The sequence below is a fragment of the Populus euphratica genome, unplaced genomic scaffold, assembly GCF_000495115.2.
Source record: "Populus euphratica unplaced genomic scaffold, PopEup_1.0 scaffold660.1, whole genome shotgun sequence".
Taxonomy (NCBI): Eukaryota; Viridiplantae; Streptophyta; class Magnoliopsida; order Malpighiales; family Salicaceae; genus Populus; species Populus euphratica.
In genome coordinates this window covers 6,612-14,935 of record NW_011500547.1, presented here as the reverse complement: position 1 = coordinate 14,935, position 8,324 = coordinate 6,612, and positions in this window count along the sequence as shown.

The window sequence follows — 8,324 nt, the reverse complement described above, 5'->3', positions numbered from 1 at the left end:
CAAAGAAGGTTCCGATCAGATTATAGATTGTTAGCATGATTACATTAGTCATCTTATTCGATTAATGCTAATACTTGTAAATCTCGTCAAGCATTCATGATTATAACTTATGTTGACAACAAATCAAGTTCCTTTCATAGCTTAGGTGTCGGCTATACCATATAGTATGGGCTATGAAAGTGCTAAGCATTTGTTGTACCAAGTGTTATACAACATAAATCAAGATTAATCATTTAACAAGCAAAGTATTAAAGAGTGAACAAGATAACAAATATAAAACATGTTAGTATCAAACATTAAGGTCCATATTAAGTTTACATTATACTTATTCTTACACCATTAGTGTAACCTTTTCACCTTGACATAACTAACTTAGCTAGACATAATGAAAGAAAGCAAAATAGATAAACAAAATAAGAACATAAAAGTTAACTAAGTAAAGGAAAGGAAATGAAAGACATAAACTTGATATTAATGAAAGCAAAGCATAAACATTCTAAAAAATACAAAGAGAGAAAGCAAGAGCATGATCTTGATCTGGAAACCAAGATGCCTAAATGCATGGCAAATGCCTCCTTTTATAGGCCAAAATTAGGAACTATTGATTTGATGACTAATTGATGAGTGGGTGACCAACTCTTGACTTGGTGACCAACTCTTGACTTGGTGACAATCCTTATCTTCTCTTGTCTGCCCAAAACGTTATTGATAACATCAAAATTGGAGCCACTTGAAAACATCAAAGTTGTAGGAAATTATCTCACCTTTTTTGTGTAAAACATTCAGCTCATTTTGACTTCTAGAACTCCAGATATGGCCAAAATACTGAACAGTACTCGGGCTGAAGGACAGATTCCTGGCTTCTTTGTTGTTGCTACAATTTGGACTTGAAAATGGCCTTTCTAGATCTTGGCCTCCATATGAAAGTTGTAGGTCTATGTCTTACCTTTCCATCCATATAAAGTAGACCTAAATCGGAGATCTATAGCTCCGGATATGACCCAATTACCGAATAATGTTCCGGTTTGGATTGCGCCGACATCTCTTTTCTAAGTTTGGCCATCTCTTTATCCTTTCAATTTCAGTTCTTAAGTTTATCAATCAATCCTTTCATTTATCTGATAGGACTGCATTTAAAATGAACATTTACTATAAATTAAAGGTATCTTATATTATTAGATATATTATTATAAAACATGATTTAGTTAAGGAGTTATTGATACTTCAAGTGTAAAATGATGATATAAAACCTTGATAAAAATGCACTTTTAAGTACTAATCACACCCCCCAACCAGCTTATTACTAGTCCCTAGTAATCAAAGCGTTAAAATAGAAAAACAATTTGCAAATTCCACAAAGCAAGGTATTTATCATTTAACTTCCATTAATCTATCCAGATAAACAAACTCTCGTTAAATTTGTATACCTACTCAATACCTCTTAACAAGATATTCATAAACCTTTCTTTTGTGCTCATAAACAAACTCTCATTAAATTTATATATCTGCTCAATACCTCTTAACAAGATATTAATAAACCTTTCTTTTGTGCTCAATGTATCAACACATAATTATGGGGCTTTTCTTGGAAGAAAACAAAATTTTTGTTCTAATGTTTAAGGTTAACTTCCTTGGGTTGGGATTATTATTTTTGTCCCTTTTTTTTTTTTTAAAAAAAATATAGATACATATCATTTAAAAACACCATGCATCTTTAACCCATGTAACGAGCTTTCAGCTAATGACTCCTAGACAAGTTGGTCTTAGGGCATTAGGTGTTAAGACATCTCTACGAGCTTAGTAACTCAGGTCGCAGATACTGATATGTAGATAGTGCAATGTTTGATTCCCTTAAGCTTTTCTCCTCAACCCATGTAACAAGCGTTGGGCCAATAGCTCCCAAGTCAGTTGACTTTAGGGTATTAGGTGTTAAAACACCCCTTCGGGCTTAATTGCTTAGGTGAGGGAGGCTACGAAACCAAACTTATCTACATTTTTATTATTATCATTTTTTTTCTTTTTTTTTTATTTTTTTTAATTATATACAATCCCTTTCCCTTAGTTGTTACCTTTAACAAAAGAACATAAATAATGTAATAATCCAATATGCAACCCACAATCATATGTTAAAGTGTGTGTGTGTAAATTAAGGTTTAAGAATACATGTTAAATAAGTATATGAACAGAATTAAGTGATAACAATGCGTGAGTTTGTAAATCTGAATATTTCATGAAGTATTATAATAGACCTTGTTAAGAATGGTTACTAAGATGCATCTCAAGAGTCATAAAAGTTCTCCTTGCTCTGCCATCATAGTAACAACAATTTTGCACATGCTTTATGAAATAGAAAACACAATTTTTTTTTTAGCTACTACCCTCTCCCCCCAACTAAAACGAGACATTGTTCTCAATGTTTAAAGGTAGAAAGATAGAGTATAGAAGATATCACATGAAATAACGAACATTGACGAACCTAAAACACACTGAAACTAATATAAGAAACAACAAAACATAATAATAAAACCAAAAGACACAAAGATTCACAAATGAAGGCTCAAATCCAGTGTAAGATTTTTATGGCTTTCCTTAGTTGACCAATTTATGCGACTCATGGAAGGATCAATTACAGGAATGAAAGATTGTAGTTGGTCAATCAATTGTTCAGCAGTAGCAGCAGAGATTATGATTTGTTGTGTAGAAGATGTTAGAAATTCCTGTTCCACAGCATGATCAAGAAAAGACAATAACTTATCATAATAACCATTAACATTTAACAAACCTATGGGTTTATGGTGAATGTGCAGTTGGGCCCAAGAGGAAATATGAAAGATCTCTTCCAATGTGCCTAGACCACCTGGTAAAGCAATGAAGGCATCAACATGGTTAAACATTGCATTCATTCGAGCTGACATTGTGGAGACCTGAAGCTCCTCTTCAATTGTTTTTCCAATGATGTCCCCTTGTGCTAAAGCTTTGAGGATGACCCTCAAAACTTGACTACCTCCTAAAAATGCAGCTATTGACAAACCTCCCATTAACTCAAGACTGCCTCCCCCATACACTAAATGAATCTTTCTCTCAGCTAGCACTTAACCAAGATGATTTGCTGATTCTAAAAACTCCTTTTCTTTCCCAGGACTAGATCCACCGAAAACACAAATATTTCTTATATGATGACCTGAGGAACTTGCCATTTCTACACACTTCTGTATTTGTTGAATGTATGGGTTGAGTAGAAATTAAAGGAAGGAAGAGAGGATTTTATAGATGAGAAATTAGAAAGGCAATCATACCACCTATATGTAGGCTAGCTAGAGTCTCTCACACTCTCTTTCTCTCTCTCTCTTTATTTATTTATTTGTTTACTTTTGAAAAAGCATGTGTATGTATAGGTAGTTGTGATTGTGGCTCACATCTTCCCTTCGTTTTATGTCCAAGAACGACTTAAACGCCCTCTATGGGTCGGGGATAGGCTTCCCATCCAGTTTTCTTAAAAACTGGCAAACAAGATCTTTTATAGTTAGATTCCCAAGACTAAGTCGATCATGTTATTTATGAAATAGTGGCCATAAATCATGAATTACACGATGCACATCTCCACTAAGATGCGTCTCAAGAGTCAATAGAAGATTATCTAAAGACTCCTTACTCAAACCATCCTTAATGAATTGTATTTTATCTTCATAGTTTATAGATACCATTCCTAAAGAACGACATTGTGTATTACAAGTCCATCTAGCACATCGATGACAGACTTTCAGTCGTTTTGCACGACGTTTCTTTGGAAAAGTGCTTTTATCTGTTCCAGGCATGTGTGAAATGAAGGAGTTAGAGGACTCACCTGATAATCAGACCTTTGCTTCAATCAGCCAACGAATATCTTCAGGAATTGCATGATTTATTAACAATCTCAATCTTGCACATTTAGCACGGTAAATTTTTGTAATCGCATTCTGAGGCAAAGCGGGAAAATACTTTTTCAATTTTTCAAGATTAATGTCCATTTTCAAGAGAGATTCAAGGAATTGCACAAATATATACACAGATATCAGTTATTGTGGGAAACTAAAAGAACCGACTTAAGTCACGGAGTATTGTTATCCGCCATTTGACTAGGGTGAGAAAAACTAGCAGAAATCACTAAAAAAGAAACAAAAAAAAAATCAATCTTTATATACAGGATCACCCAATTCAATAAAGTCATGTTCAACTGAAAAATTATCAAAGTAAACTTTCAGACGATGTCCATTTACCTTGAAAACATTGTCATTCTTTGGATTCTCGATGTCATAGGCCCCATATGGATGCACATGTTTCACAATAAAAGGACCACTCCATCTTGATCTTAATTTTCCAGGAAATAAATGCAGTCGAGAATCATAAAGCAAGACTTTTTGACAAACATTGAATGTTTTTCTTAGTATTTTCTTGTCATGAAACTCTTTAATTCTTTCTTTATGAATTCTTGAATTTTCATATGCATCATTTCTTATTTCCTCAAGCTCATTTATTTGTAATTTTCGCAGTTGACTAGCATTATCCAGATTTGAATTAAAAGCTTTAATAGCCCAATAAGCTTTATGTTCAAGTTCCACAGATAAGTGACAAGGTTTTCCATAAACTAGTCTATAAGGTGACATACCTAATGATGTTTTATAAGCAGTTTGATAAGCCCAAAGTGCATCATTAAGTCTTAAAGACCAATCTTTCCTATTAGGGTTCACTGTTTTCTCCAAAATATGTTTGATCTCCCTATTAGCAAGCTCTACTTGTCCACTTGTTTGAGGGTGATAAGGGGTGGCAACTTTGTGTGTGATTCCATATTTCTTCATTAAAGACTCAAATGGCTTGTTGCAGAAATGTGTTCCACCATCACTTATTATGGCTCGAGAGACTCCAAATCGACTTAAAATATTTTCTTTCAAAAACTTTATCACTGTTTTGTGATCATTGTTTCGACTTGGAATTGCCTCTATCCATTTTGAAACATAATCTACTGCGACTAATATGTATAAGAAACCAAATGATAGAGGGAATGGACCCATGAAATCTATACCCTATCAGTCAAAGATCTCAATGACAATAATAAGATTTAAAGGCATCATGTGACATTTTGAAATAGATCCTAACTTTTGACAATTTTCACAAGACTTGCAGAATGCATGTGAGTCTTTGAACATGGTGGGCCAATAAAATCCACTTTGTAAGATTTTTGCAGTTGTCTTTCTTGACGAGAAATGGCCCCCACATGCCTCAGAATGACAAAATTTAATGACACTACTTACCTCATTGTCAGGAATGCATCTTTGAAATATTTGATCAGGATAATATTTGAATAAATAAGGATCATCCCAATAAAAGTTCTTCACTTCGTTCAAGAACTTTCTTTTATCTTGGGTACTCCAATGAGCTGGCAATTGTCCTGAAATAAGAAAATTGACAATATTAGCAAACCAAGGCATTTTAGAGATAGAAAGTAAAGATTCATCAGGAAAGTAGTCATTGATTGGTGTGATGTCAATTTTCGAATCTGTTGTCAATCTTGACAAGTGATCTGCGACAACATTTTCACTGCCTTTCTTATCTTTGATAGTGATATCAAATTCTTGAAGTAACAAAATCCACCGCACCAATCTACCCTTCGAATCTTTCTTAGAAAGAAGATATTTCAATGCTGCATGATCACTAAAAACAACAACAAGTGAGCCAACAAGATAAGACCTGAATTTTTCACATGCAAATACTACTGCAAGTAATTCTTTTTCAGTGGTAGTATAATTCATTTGAGCACTATTTAAAATTTTACTTGCATAATAAATTACATAAGGTTTCTTATCTTTTCTTTGTCTCAAAACAGCACCTACGACATAATCACTAGCATCACACATTATTTCAAAAGGTAATGACCAATCGGGAGGTTGAATGATAGGAGCACAAGTAAGCAAGTTTTTAAGTTTAACAAAGGTTTCTTCACAATGTTCAGTCCATTCAAAAATAGTATCCTTTGTTAGAAGGTTACTTAAAGGCTTAGATATTACACTAAAATCTTTGATGAACCTTCTATAAAAACTAGCATGTCCTAGGAATGATCTAACGTCTTTAAGAGATTTCTAAGTTAGTCAAACAATTATCAAATGAATCGCCAAAAACAGAAAAATCATCCATGAAAATCTCAAGAAAATGTTCAACCATATCACTAAATATACTAAGCATGCATCTTTGAAATATGGCTGGTGCATTACATAATCCAAAAGGCATCCTTCGATATGCAAAAGTACCAAATGGACATGTGAGAGTAGTCTTCTCTTGATCTTCCAATGCAATTTTAATTTGGTTGTAACCCGAATAGTCATCTAGGAAACAATAAAATTCATGACCTGCAACTCTTTCTAGGATTTGATCCATGAAAGGTAAAGGAAAATGATCTTTTCTAGTAATTGAATTAAGTTTCCTATAGTCAATGCACATGCGCCAACCAGTAACAGTTCTAGTAGGAATTAACTCATTGTTCTCATTTGTTATCATAGTGACTCCAGACTTCTTGGGTACAATTTGGGTAGGACTTACCCATTTGCTGTCAGAAATAGGATAAATGATTTCATTATCTAGAAGCTTAATGACTTCATTTTTCACTACTTCTTTCATAGGAAGGAAGGAAGCTGTTTAATAGCATCTAGCAAAGGTATATTGATTCTTACCTGTTTGAAAGTTTCAAAAATTTTAGAGTTGTGATTGACTTTCCTTTGTTTGGTCATGGCTTAAGGAAATGGAAATGCTGGCGGAGAATCAGTCTTTTCTTTGCAATTTTCAGATTCAACCCCTTCCTTACCCTCAGAAATTGACTCATTATCTTTCTCATAAGGTTCAAAAGAGGGTTTTTCAATAACCTTACCGCTGCGCAGAGTAGTGACTGATTTGACTTGATCCATGTGTTGGCTTCCGGAACTACTTGCATTTGCATTGTATTGCCCCTTGGGATTTTGTTGTGGTTGAGATGGAAACTTACCTTTCTCTTGAAAACTGAGAGCAGATGTCAATTTTGCAAGAGTATCTTTAAAATCTGTCATGTTTTGAGCAAGTTGAGTATTGATTGTCTCTTGCTTTTCAATGAATGCATGCAATGTTTCCTCAAGATTTCTTCTAGGAGATGGAGCATAAAGAGGTGCATATCCATGAGAATTTTAGAAATTATGGTGTGCTTGAAATGGTGGTTGTGAAGTTTATGCATTGTTGTTCTCACTCTTCCAACTAAAATTTGGGTGATTTCTCCAACCAGGGTTGTATGTTTGTGAGTATGGGTTGTGGTTGGCCCTTTGGAAACTATTTAAAGCATGAGATTGTTCATGGAGACATTCCTTAAAAGAAGGCAAGGTTAGACAGTTACTGGTTGAGTGTTCATTTGTTTCACATATTTGACACACTATGTTTTCAACAGATTTTAATTGACCACTTTTTTTCAATTCTAGTGCCTCAACTTTTCTAGCTAAAGATGCAAACTTGGCTTGAAGGTCATGATCTTCGCTAAGGTTGTACATACCTCCACTAGATGTATGAGGTTGAGTTTTACTCGGTGCCTCCTCACATGATCTTTCCTAGGGAAAAAGCTTTAATCTAATGGTGTTCATGCTACAATTTAAATTATTATAAGTGTTGCAGACCTCCTTAAATTCCCTTAAATGCAAGTATGGATTTTCCAATTCTAAGCCATGAAAAGAAGGTAAAAGTTGAATAATACCTGGTTTAAAATTAAAATGAGATGCATCGGGAGGAAAAACTATACATGATGGTGCACTTGTTCTTGTGGGATTCATGTGGTCTCTAAGTGTTCTAGCACGGTTATTCTCATTATTTTCATTATGAAGTGATTGATTATCTTCTTTGGCCATATTTTCTGAAAATGATGAGGATACCCTACAAAGTCTACCACTTGATGTACGTGACCACACTCTCATGCACGTGTAAGAATAAAATAAAAAGAAGAAGAAACAAGAATAAAGAAACAAAGTTATATACAAGAAAAGTGAAAGAGAAAATAAAATAAATACTATAATTTGTACAAGAACTTACCTCCCCGGCAACGGCGCCAAAAACTTGACACGACTAAAAGATTGATGTCTTCTCCCAAGTGCAGGAGTGTCGAATTAATAAATAGCTCGGCAAGACCGGGGTCGAACCACAAGGAGGTTAATTGTACAAATTATAAATAACAATAATACAACAACACAACAATAACAATAATAATAATAGTAAAAACATCAATAATAATAATAATAATAATAGTATTAGTAGTAGTAGTAGTAATAATAATAATAATAATAATA